This window comes from Geotrypetes seraphini, chromosome 1 (assembly GCF_902459505.1).
Source record: "Geotrypetes seraphini chromosome 1, aGeoSer1.1, whole genome shotgun sequence".
In the NCBI taxonomy this organism is placed as follows: domain Eukaryota; kingdom Metazoa; phylum Chordata; class Amphibia; order Gymnophiona; family Dermophiidae; genus Geotrypetes; species Geotrypetes seraphini.
In genome coordinates, this window is record NC_047084.1 from 227,851,584 (window position 1) to 227,879,580 (window position 27,997).

Consider the following 27,997-nt stretch of genomic DNA (forward strand, 5'->3'; position numbering starts at 1 on the left):
GTTGCTTGGTAGTGACTGTGAACTATTTGAATATTTTTTGTTTCAATATGGATATTATAGGATCTGAAAGCACATATAACCCTCGTTTGCCTGGTGAGTATCAGGGCAGGTTACTTTTAATAATCGTAGAGTTTGTGTGGTCAGGGCTGGGAACAGTTTGCACTGGGAGGACAATTGACACAATAATCTACTTACTCAGTACTCTCCTTTTATCTAAGAAGTCAGCCCAAGCCAGAAGTGGCAGTTCTGAACCAAAAGATTTACTTAAACTTGGATGACCCAGGAAAAACCATGGGACAACTTCAGCATTAACTATTTATAGTTTGTAGTAGAATAGAGTAGTTCCAAACACTTATAATCTTGAGTAGGTTTCCTTATGAACACTTTACAGCTGGATTCTCTCTGGACCCTCCTTCAGGGGAAAGCTGCTCTGCACTCCATCTTCACTTTTCTCTGTAATGCTCCTGCTTTTTCTCACTCCCTTCTCACTCCTAAGCATATGCTCCTTGCTCTCACTTTCTCCCCAGCATCTTCCAGTATTAGTCTCCTTGTTTCAGCCCCAACATCATCCCCATTCTCTCAGTCCCCAAATTAGCCTCCTTCCAGCCTCTTAGCTTCAGCTCAGCTCTCTTCTAGTCCCAAACCTGCATTATCATCTCTTTATAGCCCATTATCCCCCAGCATCAACCCTAGAACCCGTAGCATCAGATCACTTCCAGTCCAAGATCCTCACCACCAGCTTCAGCCCTCTTCCAATCACAGCCCCCACCCCCTCCATCTTCATCTATCTTTCAGTCTCATCCTCTCTCCGCTGCCTGATGCTATCACAATAATTCATTTATACAGCTCTTGGGTAGAAAGCTGAAATCCAGATCCTCCAGGGTAGCATTTTCAGAAATGCTCTCCGTTCTACACGCAGGGTCCAAAAGGCAGGCAGAACTCCGAAGTCTCAATGCATGGTTGAGGCGATGGTGCATGGTTGAGAGATTTAGATTTGTTAGGAACTGGGCTACCTGCTGGGAAAGGGGAAACCTATTCCAAAAGGATGGACTCCTCCTTAACTGGGATGGAGCCAGACTGCTGGCACTAACATTTAAAAAGGCGATAGAACAGCTTTTAAACTAAGATGGGGGGTGGGGGGGGGGGGAGGGAGCCAACAGTCTCCCAAGGAGCAGATGGTTCAGTGTAAAGTATCCTTGAAGGATACTGTTGAATCAGAACATTTAGGGAGTCCCAATAAAGTGGTTTCAAAAATGGTGAAAGAAAGCCAAGCATGCTTAAAAGGGAAGCAAAGTAAAGATGTCAAGTTATCCCTGTCATCTTCTCAGCAGCCTGTAGATAAAAGGAAAAAACATAATTTGAAGTGTCTGTATACAAATGCTAGAAGTCTAAAAAATAAAGTAGGGAAGTTAGAGTATATAGCACTGAATGATGAGGTAGATATTAGTGCTGCCCAATTCGCGATTCGAATTGATTCATGATTCACTTCGGGTGAATCAATTTGAATCAATTAATTTTGGCAAAAATTGAACTTACTGATTTGTTGGCCCCCTTTCTAGAAACCCATTCAGGCTTTACCCTCTGCTACCGGAGTCCTTCCATCTAATGTAACTTCCGGTTTTGCAAAACCAGAAGTTACATCAGAAGCAAGGACTCCGGTAGCAAAGGGAAAGCCTGAACGGACCTCTGCATGCAGATCGGCGGCAGCAAGGCTCTCTCCTCCCTGGCTCGAAGAATTAATCCTCTCCTCCCCAGCCAGGGGAAAGTGGCGGTAGCAAATGTGATTCACTACCCTGCCGCTACTCTGGGCATCTTCTCTCTATTCGGCCGCTCAAGCAGAAACAGGAAGTTTTCATTGAGGGCAGGCCACAGTGGAGAGAATACGCAAGGAGTGGTGGCAGGAATGGATCGCTAAATCACTACTGCCACCGATGGAGCAACTGGTGAGTTATTTTAGATTTGGTCCTTAGTAGAATGTAGGACATAGTACGGGAGGTAACTGTGTTGGGCTCGCTGGGAAACAGTGATCATAACATGATCAAATTTGAGCTGATAACTGGAGTGATGTTACTTAAGAAATCTAGTGTAGCGGCATTTAATTTTCACAAGGGCAACTATGATAAAATGAGGAAATGGTTAAAAAGAAGCTAAAAGGGTCTGTGGCAAAGGTCAGAAGTGTAAATCTGGTGTGGATATTGTTCAAAAATACCATCATGGAAGCGCAGACCAGATGGATTCCACATATTAACAAAGGTGGAAAGAAGAAAAAAATGAGAGCCGGCATGGTTTAAAGGCAAAGTGAAAGAGGCTATTACAGCCATGAAAACATCATTTAAAGAATGGAAAAAGGATCCCAATGAAGAAAATAAGAAGAGACATAAGCACTTAGATGCAAAGTACTGATAAAGAAAGCTAAACAAGAATATTAAGAACAACATGCCAAAGAGGCAAAAAAAAACAACCTCATAGTAACAATTTTTTTAGGTACATCAAAAGCAGAAATCCTTTGAAGGAATCTGTGGGACCTATGGATGACAAAAGACTAAAAGGTGTGCTCAGGGAGAATAAAGCCATAGCAGAAAGACTGAATGAATTCTTTGCTTCAGTCTTTATGGAAGAAGATGTAAGAAATATAACTGAACTGGAAATGGTTTTCAAGGGTGATGAGGTGGAGGAATTGAAAGAAATCTTGGTGAACCTGGAAGACGTACTAAACCAAATTGACAAGTTAAACAGTGATAAATCACCTGGACTGGATGGTATACATCACAGGGTACTGAAAGAACTCAAATATGAAATTGCTGATCTGCTGTTAGTGATCTGTAACCTGTTGTTAAAATCGTCTTTAGTACCTGAAGATTGGAGGGTAGCAAATGTTACGCCGATTTTTAAAAAGGGTTCCAGGAGAGATTCAGGAAATTACAGACCAGTAAGACCGACCTTTATGCAGGGGAAACAATTATAAAAAATAAAATTGTGGAACATGTAGACAAACATGATTTAATGAGACAGAGTCAGCATGGGTTCAGCCGAGGGAGGTCTTGCCTCACCAATTTGCTTGACTTCTTTGAAGGTGTGAATAAACATTTGGATAAAGGAAAGCCAGTTGATGTAGTGTATCTAGATTTCCAGAAGGCATTTGACAAAGTTCCTCATGAGAGGCTCCTGAGAAAATTAAAGATGCATGGGATAGGAGGCAATATTAAATTGTGGGTAAGAACTGATTATCAGACAGAAAACAGAAGGTAGGGTTTGAGTCGTGGCTCGTGGCCAGCGCTGGTTATGGGACGGAAATGGGAATGGATGTTAGGGTGATAGTGCAGTATTTTTGTGGACGTTTTTCTACAAAAGGCCAGTTTTTCGTATGATTCTGGGTAATTCTAGTTAGACAAACATCTGTGTTAGTTAAGGACCGCGCCCAAATAGAAGCGTACGGAAAAACAGGTGAATAAAAATCTGAATATAGATGTAGCCAAGGCCAGAAAAACACACTATAGATAAATATTAAGAAAAAGAATAATAATATTCTCTTTATGTACTTTGCTGTTGGGCCAGATCATAGAGGAAATTAGGTAAGGCGTAACATACATGCATAGAGATATTAAGAACTCCATCTTGGTTCCCTGCTGTTCTTTGTCCTCTCTGGTTCTTTGTTCAGCTTCCCGCCTTTAGCCTCGTAGTTCTAATTGATAACAGATGTGCTTAGGCCAGTTAGGAAGAGCATATTAGACTCCATATTCCAAACTGAGATATAACGTGTATTAAGTATGAATGTAATATATTGTGTTGTGTGTGAAAGGGGCCCCGAACGAATGAATGATGTATGAAAGATACGTGAAAGAATGGTGTGTACTTAATTTCCAATATTTTATATAGTTTAAACCTGAAGAAACACTAAGGAAAATCCTGAGGCAACATCTGGAAGTAATTAGAGTCAGTCTCAAGAATAGGAAGAAGGGGGGCATTGGAATCCCACGCTTCAAGGAGAGGAGAGGGGGATTTACCCCCCCCCTTCCTCCAGACTAAGGTTTCTGTGTAAGGCCATGCAATTTGAATCTGTCAGCTTAGGAAGAGAGTTTTTCCTGTACGGCTGAGAATTTCTCAGCACCATGTTAATAATTATAGATTCTCTTGAATGTTATAATGTTAATTCAGAAATCAAAAGTAATTTTCTGAAAACTTTGTATAACTTTTAAACATGGAGGAATGTTTCTTTGTCTAAACTTTAAGACCACCCATAGAAATGTTATTGGTCGTCAAACTTGATGATGTCACTAAACCAAAAGTTATATAATAGAATGTAATGAGATAGAAAAACGAGACCATTGTGAGAAGGCCAGCCTTTGGCCACGATGATGATCTCCCATGAGCGCAACGTAAGCAATTATGCTGTTCTTTTGATCTAATAATGAAAAAATAGAACCAATAATTCAATAAATATTGGTTATAATTTTAAAACCTTGCGCTGGTGTCATTTTGCATGTATAATTATTTTCAAACCTGAAGCTTTCACAAATGGCGTCAATGACCCTTGCTCAGGTTGAATGGCCATTTTTCTCAGATGAGGAGGGTAAATAGTGGTGTGTCACAGGGATCTGTACTGGGACTGGTGCTATTTAACTTTTTTGTAAATGATCTAAAAATTGGAACTACGAGTGAGGTGATTCAATTTGCAGATGATACTAAACTGTTCAAAGTTGTTAAAATACATGCGTACTGTGAAAAACTGCAGGAAGACCTTAGGAAATTGGAGGACTGGGCATCCAAATGGCAGATGAAATTCAATGTGGTCAAATGCAATGTGATGCACATTAAGAAGAATAATCCAAATCATAGTTATTGGATGCTAGGGACTACCTTGGGGGGTCAGTACTCAAGAAAATGATCTGAGTGTCATCATAGACAATACGCTGAAGCCTTCTGCCCAATATGCTGCGGCAGCCAAGAAGGCAAACAGGATGCTAGGAATTATTAGAAAAAGGATGGTTAACAAGGCTAAGAATGTTTTAATGCCTCTGTATCATTCAATGGTGTGACCTTACCTTGAGTATTGCGTTCATTTCTGGTCTCCATATCTCAAAAAAGATATAGTGGCACTAGAAAAAGTTCAAAGAAGAGCGACCAAGATGATAAAGGGGATGGAACTCCTCTCGTATGAGAAAAGACTATAAAGATTAGGGCTCTTCAGGTTGGAAAAGAGACTGATAAGGTAGTATGGCAACTCTTATGTTCTTCAACATATAAATATATTTTTAAAAAAAAAATAGTTCTGGCTAATCTTTGAATTGAACTCTGCTAGTAATTAAATTACTCACTGACATTGGATTTAACTCTTATGTTCTTAACATATTGGTAGATTTTCCTATACCGAAGGTTCTCTGCTCCACCCCTCCTATGATAAGATGCCCTGACAGCTCATAAGTATCCTGTAAAGAGCAACCTAACACAGAAAGGGTAAAGGCACTGGCTCCATACAAACAAAGACATTTTTGACACTCAATTCCTCTCTGCCTGAAATAATAAAATTGGAGAGTTAGATTATCAACTGCTCATTTCCAACAGACATAGGTAATATAAAGGGCTGGGTATATGCATTTGTTTGCATGCCTTTGCTCCATTTGAACTCCTTAAAAATTGTATTGCAAATTAATCTGAGTGCAATCAGTTTGTTGGTATTAACTTTTTCAGATGCATGTTAAAAAGTTTTATTATGAGTAATATGTAAAATGAACCAAAATATTTGGAAAAATTTAGAAAGGAACTCTTTTGGCCATATATGCCTCTCAATAAAGGACAACTTACATTCAATACATTTTCATGCCTATCTGATTGGATGTAGCTAGGGTTACCAGACATCTGGATTTACCCGGACATGTCTACTTTTTAGAGGACTGTCCAGGCGTCTGGATGACTTTTCAAAACCTGACACTTTGTTCAAGTATTGAAAAGCTTTGAGCTCAGGGCCGTTTCTGGAGAGTATTTGCGCATGCACGGATGCAATGTGGTGGTATCACATGTATGTGCGCATGCATGTGATGTCATCGTGTCACACCTGCACATGCTCAGAGGCCCTCCAAACGCAGCTTTGAACTTGAGAAGAGGTTGGGGGGGCGGGGCTGGTGCAGAATGGGGGTGTGACTTGGGTGGAACAGGGAAGGGCTAAGTAGAACTGTGCGGGGCAGGGTTGGGGGCCACATGACCAAATTTTACCTTTGTAGAATCTGGCAATCCTAGATATAGCCGAAGTACTTGACGAATTATATAATCTCTCTGAGTTGCTGGTTTGCATGTTTACACATTCTTTCCTGCCTCCAGCGGATCTCCCACTTCAGCTTCCATCCCCTTTTGAAGCTGGTCAAGGTAGATGATGCCACATCAGTTACAGTTTTGGATTTTTCTTCTAGGTATATTACTCTCCTTTTCCAAATCTGAGCTCAAGGTGTAGTAGATATTTCCCTGTCCCCAAGGGATTTAAATTTAAACTGTATCTGAGGCAATGGAGGGTGACCTAACTTGCTCAAGGTCATAAAGAGACGGAGAAGTAGGATATGAGCTCTGGATTCCCTGGTTGATGAACCTGCCTGCCTCTAACCATAAAGATATTCCATCACTTCTACCTCAAACAGAGTATGCATTGAATAACATTTATCTGTGCCCAATATTTTAATTTTCAGTTAAATATGCATAATTGCTAATATCTGCTCTCCAAAGGCCTAGATGAATTTGAATGAAGCCCTATGCTATCAATTACACTTTTCTGTCAAGGTCCTTTACTATTCTTTTTTTTTTTTTTTAAATTTTACCTGTACTATTCATCTGAATAGTATAAGTTAAAAAAAAAAGGCAATTCTATAAACTGGAACGTAAGGGGGCTCCTTTTACTAAGGTGCACTAGCGTTTTTAGCACACGCACAAGATTAGCGCGTACTATAGTGCACGCTAGCTGAAAAATTACCGCCTGCTTAAAAGAAGGCGGTAGCGGCTAGAGCGCGCTATTCCTCGCAATTAAGGCCCTAATGCACCTTTGTAAAAGGAGCCCTAAATTTAGGTACCAGTAGTGCACATGATTGGCATTGCAGTTATGCACAAAAGGACTAGATGCTATTCCATAAAAAATGTCCCTAATTGCTTAGCATACAATTGTAGAGGAAGCATATATTTAATTTAATACAGAGTTTATATACCACTAAATCATCACAAAGGCTGCAAATTGGTTTACAAACAAATTCACCAAAATAAATAATTAGGTACTTTGAAAATCGCTCTATGTCCCAACAGGCTCACAATTTAAGTATAGTACTCCAGAAAAAAATGTATTTATTTGTATAACAGAGAGATATAGAAAGAAAGAGAAGGGAGAAGAAAATATTGTAAGGAAAATTTAGGGGGGGGAAAAAAAAAAAAGACGACCCTAGTCTCACAACTCACAGTCTCAGTCAATTTCAATTCTCCAGTCAAGGCAGGCAGCCCAAATCAAATCTGTAAAAGCTTCAGTTTCACTGTTAGTCCCAGTCTACTCCAAAAGCAGAATGAAGAAAAATGGATTGTCTCCCAAATGAGGAGGTGGGTTGGAAGCCACATATGTAGATGAAGTATGAGCAGGTCATTGGTGTGTAGCCAAGTGATGCATACAACAACTTATAAATGTATTACATGGGCCTCTTAGGCATGCTCACCTGTTCTAAGTAGGCACACCGAACTTTTGGCATGTCAGTGTAGCTTTGCACTAATATTCTATAATGGCTTAGGTGTGCCCTTAAGCTATTATAGAATTGGCACTAAGAACAACCCTTTGTGGTGCCTAAAATGAGGTGTCAGTTTATAGAATTGCTGCCAAAGTATAATGGAAAGGATTACCAGGTCGCTGCAGGACTCTAGAAGAAAGATGAGCCAGTTCTATCCTTCATCATGCTCTCCTGGAACTCTAATTGTAGCTCAGTATGAAAGGCTCTTCCAGAATAAACAGATTCCAATTCTAGGAATACAAATAGAGATGTTAAGAATTTTTACCAAATGTTATCGCATCTGCACAATTACATGAGAAGGCTTTCTTTAAAAAAAAAAATATTAGTAGAATATGTTTTCACTGGAGAAGGCTGAATAGAATAGATGTCGTTCTGTTTAGATTGGAAGGAAGCTGATCTAAGAGCATTCAATCAGAGGGAAGTTTACTCCCCCCCCCTTTACAAAACCGCGGAAGTGGATTTTTAGCGCAGGCCGGCACGCTGAATGTTCTGTGCTGCTCGAGAGCATTCAGCGTGCCGGCCTATGCTAAAAATCCACTTCCGTGGTTTTGTAAAGGAGGGAGGAGGGGTTCACCGAAGCTTAAGAGAACAGAAGGAAGTTTACTTTATTCCAAGAGTTGTTAAATGGTAAAATATGCTGCTGAGTTTCTTTCCTGTGATTATTGATTATTTTGGTAACAGTTACTCAAATTTAGTAAGATTTTATTTGGCAGATGCTAATTCAAGAATTTTCTTGCTTTCTCTTTTAAAGAGTTTTTTTCTTCCTATTTGGCCTGAAAGAAATGATCGTACACAGCTTGATTTTCATCTGCCCTTTCCCACCAAATAATTGCTTGGATGCAGATAATTTTAAGTGGGTTGAAATTGTAAGTGGATTTACCTGTTTTTCAGTTTCACAGTGAAAGTATGTACGTATTTTAATTTTACTTATAAGTGTTGTGCATTCAAAATATTTTGATAGCAGAATGATGAAATGTTTCAGGGTCAATCAAATCATTCATCAGATGTGTAACTACATAGCTCTTTCTTAAAAGGCTGTGATATGTTTCACAAGCTATCAGTTTTAAAATCTTTTGCATTACTGTACAGTATTAATGGAAACAATTCAGACCATGTGACAATTATCTCTGAAAAATGCTGTCTTTATTTAGTCATATAAGATAGTCAAGCCGTTATAAAAAGATGTAACAAATGGTTTGTGCTGCCCAAGGTCTTTGCCTATAATTTTGAACCACTGCATGGTTATAGGAGAGGCAAAAAACAGGAAGACCCAATGTCCACAGAAAAAGGATCAATCCAAAACCAAAACAAACTGTGGATGAACACAATGTTCTTTGAGTTCTCTTTATTTCTTCAACCAAATATCAAGAAAATGTCCACATCAACCCTATTAAAAACTAACGAATCCAACACGAGCCGTGTTTCGGCTAACAAAGCCTTCCTCAAGGGTCCAAAGTTATGAAATAAAACCAAACAAGACACTAAGGGCTCCTTTTACGAAGGCGCGTTAGGGCCTTAACGTGCGGAATAGCGCACAATAAAATGCCATGCGCGCTAGCCGCTACCACCTCCTCATGAGCAGGCGGTAGTTTTTTGGCTATAGCATGTGCTAATCTGGTACATATACTAAAAACGCTAGCGCACCTTCGTATAAGGAGCCTTAAATAAAAAAAAAAAAATTAAAATTAAGACATAATGTAATTAAAATTAAAATATAGATGATGGACCATGCAAATGTGAACGTGAAACATACATATAGGTGTGTGTATGTGTGCGTGACAATATTTATTGTAGAATTGGTAATATGTTCACATTTGGAACTGTGGATATTTTGTGAAACATGCATCTAAGGGAATGCATGTGTATGTGTATGTGATAAGAGTGAAGCTAGGAGATACATTACATTGCACTACTTTATTGTCTTCTATTCCGCTTTAACCTTTCAGTTCTAGGCAGATTACATTAAAAGGCATCTGGACATTTCCAGGGAAATACATTTCAAAGCTTATTATTAGCAACAACTAAGGAAACCTCAATACTCCACTGAACAAATGGAGAGAGCCACAAAAATAAATGACTGGTCGATGGACTGGATAAACCAAGTTTATTTTCACAGATGAATCAATTAATAAAACCAAAATGTAGCTATCAAGCGCTGTGTAATAGCAATGAATGGTAACTTGATCCAATACTTTCACCCAAAATGTTCATTCATTTTATATACTGTATTCTCATTTTGTATACATGTTCTACTATCTACATACTGGCCATCTAGATGCTGTTTCATTCAACAGACCGATATTGTAAATTGCTACACTTGTTGGATCAAGTTACCATTCATTGGTACTTCACAGCTCGATAGCTGCATTTGGTTTTATTGACTGACTAGCTGATTACCTGGCGTTGCCCAGATATTTATTTATCCCAAAATGTCCAACCCCCTACATGTCCCAACCCCCTATGTCCCACATGTCCCACCCCCCATGTTATCCCCCCCCCACATGTCCCATATGCCCCACCCCCATGTCCCAACCCCCTACCCTCCACATGTCCCAAAGGAATGTCCCTCTCTATGGGGCTGAACTTAGACTTAAACGGCATCGGGAGTGTGGGTATTCATCTCAGCGAGCCCGAAAACTATGGGTTGGACATTAATATCAGTCGCTTTTGATAATTTTAACACCCCCACAGTATTTTACCCCGTCCCACCTGCACAATATTTTTCCCCAGATAGTAAGTCATATGTGTACCAAGTTTGGTTGAAATCTCTCCATGCGTTTCAGAGTTATGCTGAGTATTCATCTTGAGCCCGAAAACACCATGGGGTAGATACTAAAATCTGTCATTTTCAATCATTTTTACAAATCCCCCCCTTCCCACCCCCACAGTGTTTGTCCTCAGATAGTAAGTAATGTGTATGTCAAGTTTGGTTGAAATCTGTCCATGCATTGAAGAGTTATGCTGGAACATACATACATACACACACACACATATATTCAAATTATAATGTGAAATATTTGACAAAATGAATACAATACAACTAACGCAAAAAGTGATTATAAACAACATTTTTAGTTTCACCTCCAGGAGCAAGAACATATAAATTCTTGGGTGAACCCACCCTTGAGCAAGCAACATAGAGTTGTGGGCTGCGAGACCCCCAGAACATATCACCCCAGGTAGTGAGGGATCTGCATACCAAGTTTCGTTCAAATCGGTCAAGCCGTTTTTGAATTACTGTGAGAATGGCAGCTTTTTACATTTTTTCTATTGACATGAATGGGTGAAATCTGATATTCTGTTTGTAGCTCCGCCCACGTGTGCAGGTGGGCCGCGAGACCCCCAGAACATATCACCCCAGGTAGTGAGGGATCTGCATACCAAGTTTTGTTCAAATTGGTCAAGCCGTTTTTGAATTACTGTGAGAATGGCAGCTTTTTACATTTTTTCCTTTGACATGAATGGGTGAAATCTGATTTTCTGTTTGTAGCTCCGCCCATGTGTGCAGGTGGGCCGCGAGACCCCCAGAACATATCACCCTAGGTAGTGAGGGATCTGCATACCAAGTTTCGTGCAAATCGGTCAAGCCGTTTTTGAATTACTGTGAGAATGGCAGCTTTTTACACTTTTTCCATTGACATGAATGGGTGAAATCTGATTTTCTGTTTGTAGCTCCGCCCACATGTGCAGGTGGGCCGCGAGAACCCCAGAACATATCACCCCAGGTAGTGAGGGATCTGCATACCAAGTTTCGTGCAAATCGGTCAAGCCGTTTTTGAATTACTGTGAGAATGGCAGCTTTTTACATTTTTTCCATTGACATGAATGGGTGAAATCTGATATTCTGTTTGTAGCTCCGCCCACGTGTGCAGGTGGGCCGCGAGACCCCCAGAACATATCACCCCAGGTAGTGAGGGATCTGCATACCAAGTTTTGTTCAAATTGGTCAAGCCGTTTTTGAATTACTGTGAGAATGGCAGCTTTTTACATTTTTTCCTTTGACATGAATGGGTGAAATCTGATTTTCTGTTTGTAGCTCCGCCCATGTGTGCAGGTGGGCCGCGAGACCCCCAGAACATATCACCCTAGGTAGTGAGGGATCTGCATACCAAGTTTCGTGCAAATCGGTCAAGCCGTTTTTGAATTACTGTGAGAATGGCAGCTTTTTACACTTTTTCCATTGACATGAATGGGTGAAATCTGATTTTCTGTTTGTAGCTCCGCCCACATGTGCAGGTGGGCCGCGAGAACCCCAGAACATATCACCCCAGGTAGTGAGGGATCTGCATACCAAGTTTCGTGCAAATCGGTCAAGCCGTTTTTGAATTACTGTGAGAATGGCAGCTTTTTACATTTTTTCCATTGACATGAATGGGTGAAATCTGATATTCTGTTTGTAGCTCCGCCCACGTGTGCAGGTGGGCCGCGAGACCCTCAGAACATATCACCCCAGGTAGTGAGAGATCTGCATACCAAGTTTCGTTCAAATCGGTCAAGCCGTTTTTGAATTACTGTGAGAATGGCAGCTTTTTACATTTTTTCCATTGACATGAATGGGTGAAATCTGATTTTCTGTTTGTAGCTCCGCCCACGTGTGCAGGTGGGCCGCGAGACCCCCAGAACATATCACCCCAGGTAGTGAGAGATCTGCATACCAAGTTTCGTTCAAATCGGTCAAGCCGTTTTTGAATTACTGTGAGAATGGCAGCTTTTTACATTTTTTCCATTGACATGAATGTGTGAAATCTGATTTTATGTTTGTAGCTCCGCCCACGTGTGCAGGTGGGCCGCGAGACCCCCAGAACATATCATCCCAGGTAGTGAGGGATCTGCATACCAAGTTTCGTTCAAATCGGTCAAGCCGTTTTTGCGTGATCGCGGCACATACACACACATGAACACATGAACACAGAAGATTTAGAATCAGAAAATAATATTAAAGATTGAACTAGGCCAGTTACTGGGCAGACTTGTACGGTCTGTGTCTGTGCATGGCCGTTTGGAGGAGGATGGGCAGGAGAGGGCTTCAATGGCTGGGAGGGTGTAGATGGGCTGGAGTAAGTCTTAACAGAGATTTCGGCAGTTGGAACCCAAGCACAGTACCGGGTAAAGCTTTGGATTCTCGCCCAGAAATAGCTAAGAAGAAAAAAAAAATAAATAAATTTAAATTGAATCAGGTTGGGCAGACTGGATGGACCATTCGGGTCTTTATCTGCCGTCATCTACAATGTTACTATGTTACACACACACATACATACATACACACATACATACCTCCGATTTTATATATATAGATTCATCTGTGAAAATAAAATTGGTTTATTCAGTCTATCGACTCCACTTCCTCGTTTGTTTTTAAAGCTTATTATTGGTCAGCCATTGGATTAGCATTTCAAGACATATTTCCTAAATAACATAATTTTGATTTCTTTCCGGAATATTCCATAATTCCAGATGGCACCTGCGATTCTGATATCTTTATCTAGTTTTGCTACCAGAAGATAAAATAATTTTTGTTTCTACCTGTCAGGGAATATGCCATTGGGCAGTTCCGAGTGCTTAGATCTTCAAAAGTCTTAGACCTAGAATAAGAAACAAATGTATTGCATTTCATTCATAAAGTCTAAGTTCTCTTTGAAGACAATACAACCAACATCTATGCATACAGTGTCACTTTATCAAGGCAACTACAATCATTGATGTTTTTTAAAACTTTCTTTTTATTAAACATTGCAATGTCGCACCTACATTCATTAATATTTGATTGGAATGAACATATAAAGATGCAGTTATGATTCAGAGAAGGGTGCACTATACCTTTAGGCAGAAAAACCTGTGTAATGATGATCAGTAGACTAATGACCATTTGTTGCTTTTCAGTTAGAAATGCAAAAATAAGATCCGTTCCTCAAGCAACCACAGCCATTTTTAAAAACAAATTTCAAACTCTCTTATCTCGTGTTAGATATGATATGGCAGTGTTGGACGTATTAAATGTGTCTATAAATTAAATGCCAAAATAAAGAGCTATGAAGGTGGCACTGGAGGTGGCCACAGGGAGTGTATCAAGATGGTGGCAGCTCCATTAGACATGCTTGTTGCTTTTGCCCCTCTCCTCTAGTTTATCATTATGGGGGAGGGGTAGGAGGGATGAGAGGTGCAGAGACCTGCGAGGGGTTGAAGGGGAGAAAGAGGAGAGAGAAGCTAGGAGGGAAGAGAGAGTGAGAGACCTGGAATTTCTCAACCCCCCTTCTCTACCCTTTGCGGCTCTTTGTAAATTTTGGGTCAGACATTTAGGATGAAATGGCTCTTTGCTTTAAAAAGGTTGCCGACCTCTGTTCGAGTCTATAACAGGGGGACGATACTAAAAGTGATTTAACTAGGCAGGAGAAGCTCTTGGTCACTGAAATTGCTTGTGTGGGGCTATGGTTAGAGCTACGGCCTCAGCACCTTGAGGTTGTGGGTTCAAATCCTGCTCCCTGTGACCTTGAGCAAATCACTTAATCCTCCACTACCCCAGGTACATTAGACAGACAGTGGACATACTTGAATAACTTGTATGTAAACTGCTTTGAGTGTGGTCATATACCTAGAGAAAGACATTATACTAGTCCCAATTCCTTTCCCTGATGTCATAATGCCTGGCAGAATCCCAAAGGCCTTTCCCTCTGAAACCTTTGTCGGGCTCGATTGATGCCTTTGTGAGGAGCGAATGATGCCTTTGTGCTGTGGGCAAAGGATTCAGGATCCAGTGTGGGCCCAGTAGAGAAGCCACAGAAAGAGGGAGCCACAGCTGGATCTCTTGTGTATGACGCATCTCAAAGCTTGGAGTTGAGAATTCCCTACAACAGCCACAGTTTGACAGCTTTATTATTGTCCAAAGTGACAGGTGTCCTATTGGAGTTCTGAGGACTTCTTCAGCAGGAGATATGAGTATTGTGGGCAAAGAGGAACCTGGTATCAGGCCACTGCATGAGGCAGCTCAATGTGGTCTTGGCAGGTTCCAAGCAACACTATTTGCACTGGTAGGAGGAGTGATGGCAGCAACTGGAGAACTGGTTGTGAGTGCTTCTGAAATTAAGGTTTCTCTATTACATAATTTCTTTCTCAATACCCTGCTGTTATTACTTTTGATATTATTTGGGAGACAGCTGGGATTAGGAAAAACTCTGATTCCACAAATGAATGGTTTGCTTCAAGAAATATGGCACGCGGAAGTTAAAGTAGATAAAGACGGCTCAATTAGCATCAGGAGCTGACGAAGTCAAAAAAGATATTGAAAAAATGAATTTGGTGCTACCCACTTTGATAAAGGATAATGCTAATTTGAGAATGAAAGTAGGAAATGTGGAGTATACATCTTGGTCACATGAGGGGGAATTCATGAAAGCTAATGCACTTAATGCCCTTTCATGAATGTCCCCCCCTTAATTTGAGATTTTTAAACTTTCCAAAATTGTCTCATACTTCACCTCATGAAATATGCTGCCACCTGCATTATCTACCTATGGGGAGAAAACAAAGTCTATAAAAAACACCAAGACAAAATACCTGTTGAATTGGATGTTTCAAAATCTGATTTTCATCTGAAATTGTTTCTTTTACTATCGCCTCCTTTTATCAAGCTGCGGTAGAGCATTTTAGTGCAGGCTGCGAGGTAAATGTTCTGATGCTCATAGGACTTGAATGAGCCTCGGAGCATTTATCTCACTGGCCTGTGCTAAAATGCTCTATCATGACTTGATAAAAGGGGCCCTATGTTATTCTGATAAGGCATTTAGAGAAGCAGATTTCCCATAAGAGCCATGGAAAACACATGTTGCTTCTGAGCAACAATGCCAAATTTATTTATATATCGCCTTGAAACAAAGCGGTTTCCCAAAAAATAAACATACATAATTGCAGAGTATAAAATAAAATTACTTTTCTAAAATGAAAACTAAATTACAGGACCATAATATACATTTTCTTTAAAATAAGAAATAAAGGTTAGTGCATAGTAATGCAGTAGCACCTTAAAATAGGGCAAGGAAATTATGTACTGTATATTCATAGAGCCTGAAAATTACAGTATTTATCTGTAGGGTAACTACAAGGGGGAATGCTGGACATGACCCCAACAGTTACCACAGAGATTTTGTACTTAAGGCACATTAATTATGACTGTTAACTCTCATTACGTGCAATCAAAAAATATCATCATACCTCTATATGGTTCCATGGTGAAACCACACCTTGAATATTGTATGGTGGAACTGGAAAGGTACACAGAAGAGCAGACCAAAATGATTAAGGGGATGAAAGGTCTCTCATAAGAGGAAAGATTAAAAAGATTAGGGCTCTTCAACACAGAGAAGAGACAGCTGAAGTGAGTTATGATACAGGTCTATAAATCCTTAGTGGAGTGGAACAGGTAAATGTGAATCAATTGTTAATCTTTCAAAAAGTACAAAGACTAGGGGTTACTCCATGAATTTACACAGTGACACATTTAAAACAAACAGGAGAAAGTATTTTTTCACGTGGAGGGGCATAATAAAAAAACCCAAAACAGTCTAAGTCCCCTTTTGGCCTAAGACCCTAAACGTTGAAAGTAGAAGCATGGAAAATGTCCATTATAAAAAAAAAATGTCTAAAAGGAGGTTTTTTTTAATAATGGCCTGCCTCTACGTTCAGCTGTTTAAACGCCCAGACCACCACTACGTCTAAACTTACACCACATCATCAACCTAAAAAAAGCCTAAGTCTCAAACGCCCAAAACAAGGACTTTTAGGCGAATGAGGAGCCAGTCCTTTGCCTAAAAGCTGAATTCTGTAACCGGTGTCTGTCAAAAACAACACCGGTTACAGAATCCACCCCCCCCCACAATGATCGGGGCAAGAGGGAGCCCAAGCCCTCCTGCCCTGGTGAGCCGTGACCCCCCAACAATTGGGCCAGAAGGGAGCCCAAGCCCCCCTGGCCAGGCGAACCTTAACCCCCCACCCCCACTAAGATATGGGCAGGAGAGATCCCAGGCCCTCCTGCCCTCGTCGTACCCCCCTCCCACGATCACCCCCCCGCTGACCTCTCGACCCCCCACACCCAATCCTCCTTCCCGGTACCTGTAGAAGTTGGCCGGCCAGTCGGGTGCCAAGCCTGTCAGTCTGGCAGGTCAGCCATCCCTCGAATGGCTGGCCTTAGGGCCTGATTGGCCCAGGTGGTTCAAACCCCGTCCACAGGTGGGACATGAGGCACCTGGGCCAACCGAAATTGGCCTGGTTTGGCTGCTGTTGGAAACATGATACTGGGCTCAATGGCTCCTTGGACTGACACAACGCTTATGTTTACTTAACCCTTTTTAGGAAATATGCCCAATGTGAATTGTTAATGTATGCAAACATAGTAACACACTTTAGTAAATCTAACCCTTACTTAATATGAGCAATAAAATGATAACATAAAAGAAACTGAGGATTTGTTTGTTTGTTTTTGATACAGAATAAACTATTTAAGAATATATTCACAATGTACATTTGATAACTGATAGCAATGTCCTTTTGATTGGTAACTGATATTATTTCATTTATTTATTTTATGTAAGGATATATTGTGCTTTTCATTGGTACTTGATAGAACTGCTTAACTAGAGACTGTTTCTGTATAGTATTCAGCAATGTACAATCATAATGAATCATTCATACATGCATTGTGCTGAGAAGAACACAGCAGACAGTCAAGCACCATTAGCACCTGAGAAGTATGGTATATAAATAGCTGTATTAACAGGAGCAGATGGGAAAACCTTTGTAAAAATCCTTAGTGAGAATGTATCTTTATCTGCATTGTAGGTCCCATTTTTAAGTGTTCTAGATCTATTTATGTTTTTGTGTTTATTTTTAATTATGAATGTTTGATTGTAACTCACTAAGAACTTTGGATCATGTGGGATAGAAATCCAATAAATAAATAAGCGTTACAGAAAAAGCTATTGAAGTGGTTTAAAATCAATATCATAAGCCCTAAGAGGTGAAGTGTGTGATCTGGAGGAGGAACATAAACAGCACATTTTCTCCTATCCATAGGTAATTCTTTAAGCCTAACGTCATGGTTTTAGGCATGGTTTTAGGCATGGTTTTACTAAGGTGCACTAGCTGATTTAGTGCGTGTTAAATATTAGCATGCACTAAATGCTAACGTGCCCATTATAATCTATGGACGCGTTAGCATTTAGCGCACACTAAATCGGCTAGTGTGCCATAGTAAAAGGACCCAATAATTAATACTAAACATAGGGCTCCTTTTACAAAGGTGCGTTAGGGCTTTAACGCGTGGAATAGCAGTGCTGAATTGCCATGCGTGCTAGACCTTAATGCCAGCATCGGGACAGGAGGGAGCCCAAGGCCTCCTAGCCAGGTGACACCCCTACCCCCCACCCCCACTAAGATATGGGCAGGAGGAGAGCAGGAGAGTTGGACAGGACAGTAAGTGACTGGTCCTCAGTAGTCGCTTTATTTTGGATCGGCAAACTCAATCGATGTTTCTTCTTCAATGGCTTCCTACTTGTTCATGCGATTTCCCCTCATTTGTATGGATGGATCGGATTGGGCAGGAGATTTGATCGGGCAGCAGTTTAGTAAATTGGGTCGGTGTGGGGGAACGATCGCAAAACCAGTAAAACTGGTTTTGCGATCGTCGAGACAGGATCGGAAGTTTTAGTGAATCTAGCTCATACTCACTTGCTTGTGAAGGAAAAGATTACAAATACAAAACAGAATAACCTACATATTTCTGCAGTGTAATGGGAGCCATCAGCACTTGTAATGAAGATACCTACTGTGAGTCATGCAGAAGTGTAAATTAAAGCTTTCAGGCTGGGATCTACATAGAGTAGGAAATGCTAATTCCTTGTTTAGTTTTTGACCTTTAATGTTAAATTAAAATCCAATATTTCTACACTGATAACAGTAATACAATGCTAAGGCTGAAACAGAAAGAAAAAATATGTTGGGGCAAGTTAGATAAGGTATTCAGAATCACATTCATCAGGCTGGTGGAGTCTCAGCCCGAATAATAAGTACCATGTATGCTCATCTATAAGTCAATCTTATGCACAAGTTACTAGCTGATTTTGAGTCAAAAAAGCATAAACCGCATTGACCCATGCATAAGTAAAGGTTAGAAACTGAGGATTCATCAGAACTATGTGCTGAAATTGCAGTAAGTCAGAGAACATCACATGTATTAACAAAAATAAAAATTCTTGTAAAATTTAAGCAATTTATTTGATCAAATTCATTCAAATCTGTCTCTTCAGTGGCAACATATCTAAATAGAAAGTCAAAGTCATTAAATAGAAATTCTATATATGCTAATAATTGAAGGGCCCTTTTACTAAAGCTTAGCATGCACTAATGGACATTAGTGTGCGCTAAGTTCCATGTGGCTCATATGTACAAAATAGGACATGCAGGATTTAGTGGATTGGCCACTTTTGAAAACAGGATACTGGGCTTGATGCACCTTCAGTCCTAAAAGGGCCTCTTATCTAGTCAAGTTTATCAAAACCTGACTGCTTATCATTAGAATGTCTAATAGAAAGTGAAAGTCAACTTCTCTAATGTTGGATGACAAAGACATCTTCAACATCGTTATTTTGGTCATCCAATTCATCTGCAGCATCATGAGTTTTACTGTCTTTTAGCCCATTCATGGTGTTAATTTTACCCCACTTCAGCAAAGACTTCCCTCAGTATTTTATAGGGAATGGCATCCTATGCTTCCATTACCCATTTGGCAACCAAGTTAATATTTGGCACCATGCAAATGTTGCCCTTGGTCAACCATACTTGCCCTGAACACATTTTATTCTTGCACATTTTTTCAAATGATCTTTAAGGGGTTTATTCCAGTTCGTTTCAATTTTTCCGTAAATCTTTAAAAACTACTCTATTTGCCAAACATTTTGAAAATTAATTCTTTTGAAATTTTGCTATTATTTTTTATTTATCTTTTGTAAACCATTTCCTGTTTATTTAATTGCTGTAAACTGAGTTGAGCCTTCTCAGAATGATGACTCAGTATACAAAGTTAAGCTTTAGTTTAGTTTACAGTAGTTGCAATAATGAAGTTAGACCACCAAGTATGACCACTAATTTTCAAGCTTTTTGCAGTGTCCATTATATAGTTAGTAGTATGACTTTGGAACATATCCTACTCATACCAAAAGCCTTTTCTGAAGTTCAAATGAAAAGCCAGAAGAGGGATACAAAGTACACGCCAATCCGGTGAATGAAGAAAAGCACCAAGAGCCTCAGAGATGAGAATAATGAAGTATAGTTTATTGAAAGACCTGACATGGACCATATTTCGGCACAGATTGCCTGCATCAGGGGTCCAAACTGATTACACTCCTTCACTCAATCAGACAAAACTATGAATCCTAGAAGGGTCCTTGAAAGAACAGTATTACCGTATTTTCACACATATAACGCACCCGTTATACACGATTTTTACAAACCGAGTATAACCATGCGCGTTATATTCGTGAGCGCGTTATCCCCTTTTTTTTTACATAGTTCCACCCCCCGACGTCCGATTCACCCCGCAGGAACGCTCGCACCCCCACCCCGAAGGACCGCTCACACTCGAACACGCACCCGCACCCCCACCCCGAAGGACCGCTCGCACCCCCACAGCCTCCCCACCCCCCCATCATGTAGAAGCTGCCTACCATCGTCCTGCTGCTTCCTCTGCCGGCGGTCCTGAGGGGAGGCTGTGGGGGTGCGAGCGGTCCTTCGGGGTGGGGGTGCGGGTGCGTGTGTGAGCGCGAGCGGTCCTTCGGGGTGGGGATGCGAGCGGTCCTGCGGGGGGGGGGTGAATCGGACGTCGGGGGGGGGCATCAAGCTTTCAGGGTGGGGACAGGACTTCAGGGGGAGAGGAGAGTCGGGGCGGGCTAAAGGAGAGTCGGGCTGGCCAGAGGAGAGTCGGGGCGGGCGAAAGGAGAGTCGGACAGCGACGGGAGAGTCCTAGACCCACTTATCTACCACCCCAATAGCCCTTATGGCTGCAGGAGCCACTTATAGGGCAGTGCAAAAGGGTTTGGGGGGTTTTTGGGGAGTGCACATGTTGCACCATGAATGCAGTGCTTACAGTGGATTATGAGCCTGGGTCCTGCTCTTCATGGGTCCCTAACCCACCCCTAAGATGACGTAAGATGCCTCTGTGCAGCTCGACTAGGCTTTCCTATGCCAGGCTGCCAGGTGCTGATGGTCTGGAGACAGATATTTAAAGTTGTTATTACAATTTTTATGGGGGTGGGGGGTCGGTGATCACTGGGGTAGTGTGGGAGGGTCTGTACGTTGCGTTTGAAGTGCTTATCTGGTCACTTTAGTTTAGTTTTTGTGACTTAGACCATGTTTTAAATGGCCTAAGTCACAACGTCCAAGTTAAGTCTAGGCTGTGTTGCAAAACTTTTGGTTATACATTCAGTACGACTAAGTCTAGCATGGCCCACATCCCACCTAAATCCTACTCTCGACATTCCTCCTGAAATGCCCAATTTAGCTCTGGTCGTTCAGCGGCACTGGGAAGGCCTAGGTCATTTGTAAACATGCCCAAAACCGTTTCGATTATTGGCATTTGGACGTCTTTCGTTTGTGATCGTCCAAGTGCCGACTTAGGCTTGTTTTTAGACGTTTTTCTCTTTCAATTATGAGCCCCATAGCGTGCCTTTGTAAAAGAGGGCCTAAATTATTCCAGAATTTAGATGGATCCATTATTTTCCTAAACTTCTGAATCTCTTTTGAATTCGAGTTTAGAATAGGACTTCTTTTCTTCTAATAAATTAAAAAATCCAATATGTAGTGATTTGACCATAGATTTTCTTCCCATTTAGCAGGACCTAGCCAAATATTAGGCATAATTCTGGCACCTTTTATTTAGGTGCTGGCAGGCGCTTTATTTTTACCATTTTTCACCATTTTAAACAGTGTTTCTAAATTAACTTAGTTTTGGCACAATTTATGGAATATCCCGCATAGGTAAACCAGCACCTGGGATTTGTAGAGCCTTGTACTATACCATGAAGAAATTTTCAAAGGGGTATAGTTTGGGCATGGCTCAGGTGGACCAAAAATTTGTGTGTATTCCCTGTTTTATAAAAGTAATACACGTGTATGGTGAAAATTTTTCACATTTGTTTTTATGTCAGCTGAAAGGAATACATAATTTTTACAAAAGTACTAGTTTCAATCAGGGCTTTACATGAGGGATTAAGGGAGTCATGCGTTTTAATCCCATGCAGTCAATGTTCTTCAAAATGAATCTAATCTAATCTAATGCTTAGTTTTGTATACCGAGACTTCAATCCAGGAAAGCTCAACTCGGTTTACAATGATTAAGTTAGGCCAATAATGGCATATAGAGAATTATCAAGAAAGATTAGTTTCCAAAATGTTTAGTAAACAGAATGGTTTTCAGAGACTTACAGAAAAAGGGAAGGTAACCAGAACTTCTTAAGCAAAGTGGAAGGTCCTTCCAAAGTCGAGTAAACTTAAAAGACAGAGATCGACCAAGGGTCTTGATTCTTTTAATACAGGGGTGCTCACACTTTTTTGACTAGCGAGCTACTTTTAAAATGACCAAGTCAAAATGATCTACCAACAATAAAATTTTAAAAAAACACAACGCACACTGTACGCATAGAAAATGTTAATTATCATTCCTATTCCGGGGTTTTTTCAAAGAGGTCAAAGCAGATGACTCTATGCACTGTCACCTCAGTAACAACCATACAAAAATAGACAAATACCCATCCCTCTCCCTTTTTACTAAACCACAATAGCAGTTTTTAGCGCAGGGAGCTGCGCTGAATGCCCATTGCTGCTCTCGACGCTCATAGGCTCCCTGCGCTAAAAACCACTATTGCGGTTTAGTAAAAGGGGACCATATTGTAAAATATAGACAGCAGATATAAATTCAGACACATTTTGATCACTAAATTTAAAATAAAATCATTTTTCCTACCTTGTCTGGTGATTTCATGAGTCTCTGGTTGCACTTTCTTCTTCTGACTGTGCATCCAATCTTTCTTCCCTTCTTTCAGCCTATATGCTTCCTCTGCTCCACACCTCATTCCCTCCCCCAACTTTTTCTTCCTCTCTCCCTGACCTTTCTTTCTTTCTCTCTTCATGCCCCCTTTCTTTTTTTCTGTTTCTCTTCTTTCCTTCTGTCTCCCTGCCTGCCCCCTTTCTTTCTTTCTCCCTGCCCTTCCCCAAGCCACTGCCACTGCCGCTGCCATCGGGGAACAGGATCCAAACCGCTACCAATGGATAATAGGCCCCAAAGCCGACGCCGACCCAAGCTCTCCCTGCTTCAGGCCGACCAGCATTCCTCTCCCCGATGTCAATTCTGCCGACTTGACGTCGGGGAGAGGAAGACTGATCGGCCCGATAGATCGCCAAGGCAAAGTGAGTCCTGGGTGATCGACTCACTTTGCCTTGGCGAGCTACCGGTCGATTGCGATCGACCTATTGGGCACCCCTGTTTTAATACCTTTACTAGATGGACAAGACAGCTTGAATTGTTGATCACCCCTTGCAAAAGAGAATTTATAAGAGTTCCAGAAAAAAAGGAACTAGGGGAGTAAAAATACCACAGAGGATTTTAAAAGTGACACAGGCACATTTAAACTGGATTCTAAAATATACAGGGAGCCAGTGGAGATTATAAAGCAGTGGGGTCACATGATCAAACTTGTATTTCCCGAAAATCAATCTAGCAGCTGTATTCTGGACCAATTGAAGTCTAGAAAAACAGGCTTTTGTAATAGTGAGATAAAGGACATTACAATAGTCAAGGTGAGATAAAATAATCGACTGAACCAAGATGGAAAAATGGTGTTGATGAAAAAGCATTTCTTAATCATAGAGTTGATTTGATCCTTGAAGGAAAGTGAGGAGTCGAGGAGGACTCCTAGGATCTTAGCAGAAAACTTAATTTGTAGGGAGGATCTAGAAGCCAGTACTACAGAACTAGGGAGACAATCCAATTTTGGGCCGAGCCACAGCAGTTTTGTCTTAGATGCATTCGATTTCATCTGAACAGACTGGGCCCACATTAGAAGTTTAGAGATACAAAGATTTACTTTAGGCACTAAATCAGTAATATCCGGATCTATCTCTATCAGGATAAAAATGTCATCAGCATACGTGAGTAAGGTTTCACAAGTAGACAACTTAAACCTAGTTAAAAATGCAATCTCACTATTTTAAATGATGGCATAAGTGTAGATTTGTAAGATGAGACAGCTTCACATGAACATATCACCACTTACACATAGAAGCAGTGAAATCAACACTTTTACATGTATGTGCTGACACCTCCATGTGGAAACTGCCATTCATGTTTTCAACATGTAGCTTTGTACAATAGCTGCTTCTGTTGCACATGCCAGCATATACTTTTTTTTTTTTTAATCACAGGCTCTGTATCAGTAGATATTTTCCAAAATGCCATTAGGATTGAGCATGTCCCAACCTGACCATCTATATTCTATGTAAAAAGTAGCTCCACATGTAGTAGAATGATAACTGAAAAATAATAAGTTGAGTCTTAGTCATGAACTGAGGTGTTTGGAGTAAAAAGGCAGAGAATGGTCTTCTCTTCCTCTGAGGTGAGAATAAAGCAGGCCTTTACAATTCCTTTGACTTTTAGAGCCCGCAGCCCTTTTCTTCCATCTCAGTGTCTCCACTGAAGTTTGAGCAGGATGGTGGCAGAAATCTCTTCTGAGGTTTACACAGCTCCATTAACATAAATAACATACATAAAAATCATCATTAAGATCCTGTGGGTCGCTGTGGAGCCGATATATTGTCGGATATTTAAAAACGGCAATTGATGTTCAAATGACTTTGCATGCAAATAAGTTTGGTGGAGGTGTGCCGTAATCCCATCCAATTAATGTTGGAAAAACGACTTAGATTCACTAAGGGCACGGATCGAATCTGATCCATGAGGGATCCGATCTGATCTATGTCCAGGGGGATGATTCATGAATCATGAGGGCGATCGGAATCACGTCCCCAACTGACCACCCGGATCGCTCTATAGTTGTCCCAGCGCATGTGCAGACCATCTGTAGATGATCTGCGCATGCGCTGGCCCTCTGTGCAAAGCAGGAAACTTTTTTAAAACTAATTTTTGCTTTATTTTTTCTTTGCAAGCCCGTGGAGAGTCAGGGCTGAAAGCAGGAGATCGGGACAGAGAGCCGCTACAGAGTTTTTAGGAGCACATGTGCTTCCGAAAGCGGGAGGACTGCTGTAATTTTTTTCGGCATGGGTTGGCTTTCTGAAGGGGGCGCCGATGGCAGCGACAGGAGCTTGTTTGAGTTCTGTAAACTGGGCTAGCAGCCATGATCCTCCTGGCAGACGCGCCAAACATTTTCAGGAACAGATCGGGGCAGAAAAGCAGGGCGGCTGAAGGCAGGGCATTTGGAAAGGACCTGAATGACTGGTCCTCAGCAGTCACTTGTTTGTGATCGGCCAGCCCAGTCGGTGTTGCAGGCTTTTTGTTAGTGAATCGCTGCCTGACATCATTTGAATGCCGTTCTCCCTCATTTTCATGCGCGGATCGGAGGATGATTGGGACACAGGTTAGTAAATCGTGTCGCAAAGGGGTCGCTAAGTGGTCGGAACTTGATCGTTGGGCTTAGTGAATCTAGCCCTTTGACACATGCACAGAGCCAGCAGGGGAAGCCCCGAAGCAGCCTCCTGCCACTCAGCTGTTCGGGGCAGGAAAACCTTTTTTTTTTTTTTTTTTTTAATAGTCACAGATGTTATGCATGTGTTACACAGGCACAAGATCTGTCACCATTAAAAAAAAAAAAAAAAAAAAAGGCTGTGTTGGTCCCCCCCAAATGATGGCCCACTCCCTCCTGCCTCGGAAACCCAGAACCCCCATACTCCTGACACCCCCTCTCCCCTGTGAAGATTATCAGCAGGAGGGATGCCCACTCCCTCTTGCCTCAGACAAACGAACCTCCCTCCCCCAACACACAAACACACACATTTGTGTCCAGTTGCTATTTATTTTTACTTTGAACCAGTTTATCATGTAAACCCCAACATCGAACTCTACAATCATTCTTGAGGTTTTCAGATTCTTTCCTTTCAGATTATACTTGGAAATCCATTAAAATGCAATGCAAACACATGAAAACTATTACACTGGTTAACAAGCATTTTGCTACTGGAGTTCTGTCACCTGTACCTTAACAAGGGCCTCATGCTGACTCTACATCTGAAAACAGTTTCCATCTATCACATCCTGTTTTTAAGTTATGCATCAGTTTGTGTTTATATCATTTTAGTCAATAACGCTATCGTGAAGCATCAGTATTTTACTGTTTCTATAACACAATATTGCATTTTAGAACAGCTCATTGATCACATATACCAGTAATTTGAAAGTTTATACTAAAAAGTGATTGTGCTGCTTTTTCTACCAGTGTTAACCATCCTGATAATTTCTATTATGTCTGCGGACAATTTACTGCACAAGATCAGTGAAAGAATCTGTCCAGCACACTTCAAAGTGCATACAAGCATTATTTTGGCTGTAAAGTTGGTGACCAAGATAAAGCGTGGGGACCTCATGTGGCCTGCACTGTCTGCTATTCTGGATTAACCCAGTGGCTGAATGGGAAATGGAAGAAGATGCCTTTCGCTGTACCCATGGTGTGGCGTGAACCAACAAATCATCACTCAGACTGTTATTCACATAGAGCAATAAATCAAAAATTGTGTATCCCGATTGCCCTTCAGCAATTAAGCCCGTTCCTCATGACCAGGGCAGGATTAACCAATAGGCCAAGTAGGCACGTGCCTAGGGCCCGAAATGGTCAGGGGGGCCCGATGAAGGAGAGCATCAACATTGTTTTTTTCCAAACGGCGATGGGCGTCTCCAGCATCGATTGGCAACGCGAGCCTCCCCAATCGGCAACGTCCCCCCCCCCCCAATCGACGGAAAGTAAGACAAGCAAGCAACGTGGGTAAGAAAGGCAACAGGAACTGTAATTGTGCAAGTGGTGCTGCTTTCCCAAAGCTTCCCTCTGACGCAGCTTCCTGTTTCTGCCTGGGTGCATGGTGGGGTGGGGCAGGGCAGGGGCCCAGTGTACTTGTGTGCTTAGGGGCCCTCGACGAATTAATCCTGCCCTGCTCATGACTCAGAGAAACCAGTTCCAATTCCTCCATCCACATCTGCAGCATAATGTGCTGAAAGTTCAGATGAAGAATGTGCCTCTGCTGTTGTGGAGGAGTTGTATGAACCTGAAGTGGATGAAAAACAACCTTACCTGTTAACTCAAGATCTTGATCATCTGGTTAGAGACTTGTCACTGTCAAAGGAGAAAGCAGAATTGTGCAAGTTAAGAGAGGCGTAAATATATGCTGTAACATGTCTCCTTATTGTTTTCGTGTTTGTTTTCAGAGTAAATTCCTTAACACAAGTTTGCCATATTGTGCCAATATGGCAAACTGTCTAAAAAAATCAGTAACGTGTATCTCAGAAACCTGACATGCTAGCTGAACTTCAATTACAAATCTGAAAGCAGCATAATTAAATTAACTAAGTTCTCAGTAGCAATGAAAAACTTTTTTTTGTTGACCAGTGTTATCAGAGTATTTAAATATAATTCAGCATGGTGCAGTGGTTGGAGCTATAGCCTCAGCACCCTGGGGTTGTGGGTTCAAACCCCACGCTGCTCCTTGTGACCCTGGGCAAGTCACTCAATTCTCCATAGCCCCAGGTATATTAGATAGATTGTGATCCCACCGGGACAGACAAGGAAAATGTTTGAGTACCTGATTGTAAAAATCCTGTATATAAAATCTACCTGTATATAAAATCCTAATAAACTTGTATTTCTACTATAATAAAATGCTAAGCGTGCATGCGCACTCTTACCACCATGTTCCCTGATCCTTGATCTGTAGTTCCGTGGTCAGCAGAGTGCGCATGCGCGAGTCTCCAAGACTGTCTTCTGCACCTGTACTGTGCCAATTGCGGGGTTTAAAAGCCGTGACGTCGCCTCTTCTCACGAGCCTCACCAGCGTCGGAGAAGGATTCCACACTGCTGGAGATCATGAGAGGAGCTGCCGCAGTATCTTTAAACTTAAAAACTTCGGAACGCGGTAAGGGAAGGGGGGGCGATAAAGAAGAGAACTCCAGCCGCGAATCGCCGCGGCACCTTTAACCTTAAAAAAAAAATTCAGCA

At 41.3% G+C, this 27,997-nt stretch overlaps 1 protein-coding gene across 5 annotated transcripts in view; it reads right to left on the reverse strand.

Annotated features, from left to right (window-relative positions):
• Positions 1–27,997, reverse strand: part of LOC117361967 (uncharacterized protein C4orf19 homolog) — a 196,657-nt gene that overhangs the window by 47,194 nt on the left and 121,466 nt on the right. For 2 of the 5 annotated variants that reach the window (XM_033947624.1, XM_033947616.1), the window contains exons 2-5: positions 27,077–27,118; positions 15,218–15,250; positions 13,269–13,327; positions 7,858–7,975 (exon numbers count right to left, since the gene is read on the reverse strand). The gene's annotated coding sequence lies outside the window, so the exon portion shown is untranslated. Of the gene's footprint in view, positions 1–7,857; positions 7,976–13,268; positions 13,328–15,217; positions 15,251–15,950; positions 16,001–27,076; positions 27,119–27,997 lie in introns of all 5 variants that reach the window. The other 3 variants (XM_033947644.1, XM_033947634.1, XM_033947651.1) reach the window with 3 other exon arrangements.